At 54.5% G+C, this 912-nt stretch overlaps 1 non-coding gene across 1 annotated transcript; it reads left to right on the forward strand.

Annotated features, from left to right (window-relative positions):
* The first annotated feature begins 745 nt into the window (after window positions 1–745).
* TRNAW-CCA lies at window positions 746–817 on the forward strand. The gene has a single exon. It is a non-coding gene; the product is annotated as a tRNA-Trp (tRNA).
* Window positions 818–912: the final 95 nt, after the last annotated feature.

Consider the following 912-nt stretch of genomic DNA (forward strand, 5'->3'; position numbering starts at 1 on the left):
TTCCTTGTAGACACATTTGGGTGTCTAAAGCAGCATCCCACCCCTGGGGTCATCCCCCTAGCACTTCATGACTTGCTAATTAATGCGACCTCATACAGCCAGAGAGCAGAAACCACACAATGCCAATTACTCCTTTTAAAAATAAAACTCGTTTTCAAAAGCTTGAAGGATTTCAGAAACTCTTTTGATGAGATTCCTTTTTGCACAGGTGAAGATGCTCCAAGGTCTGGAGCACCTCTGCTATGATGAAAGGCTGAGACAGTTGGGCTTGTTCAGCCTGGAGAAGAGAAGGCTCCGGGGAGAACTTATGGCAGCCTTCCAGTGCCTGAAGGGGCTACAAGGAAGCTGGGGGGGACTTTTTACAAGGGCCTGTAGTGACAGGACAAGGGGTAACGGGTTTAAATTGAAAGTGGGGAGGTCTAGATTGGACATCAGGAAGGAATTCTTCCCGGAGAGGGTGGGAGGCACTGGGACAGGTTGCCCAGAGAAGCTGTGGATGCCCCATCCCTGGGAGTGTCCAAGGCCAGGCTGGATGAGGCTTGGAGCAACCTGGTCTAGTGGAAGGTGTCCCTGCACGTGGCAGGGGGGTTGGAACTGGATGATCTTTAAGGTCCCTTCCAACCCAAACCATTCTGTGGCTGTGCAGCTGAGGGATTCCTGCACAACCCTAAGGTGGTCCCCATGGAGAGAACACCCCCACCGCCCAGGCTGGGGTCCATACCAGGGTTCCACATCCCTCCACCCTGACCTCGTGGCGCAAGGGTAGCGCGTCTGACTCCAGATCAGAAGGCTGTGTGTTCAAATCACACCGGGGTCAGCCCTGGGGAACCACTGGAACTCTTTGGATTGGCCCTGCTTTTCTGTGGGGCTGCTCTGCCCAGGGGGGGCAGGGCCCTGCAAGGCCCTGGACAA

The sequence above is a fragment of the Eurypyga helias genome, unplaced genomic scaffold, assembly GCF_000690775.1.
Source record: "Eurypyga helias isolate BGI_N326 unplaced genomic scaffold, ASM69077v1 scaffold18045, whole genome shotgun sequence".
Classification (NCBI taxonomy): domain Eukaryota; kingdom Metazoa; phylum Chordata; class Aves; order Eurypygiformes; family Eurypygidae; genus Eurypyga; species Eurypyga helias.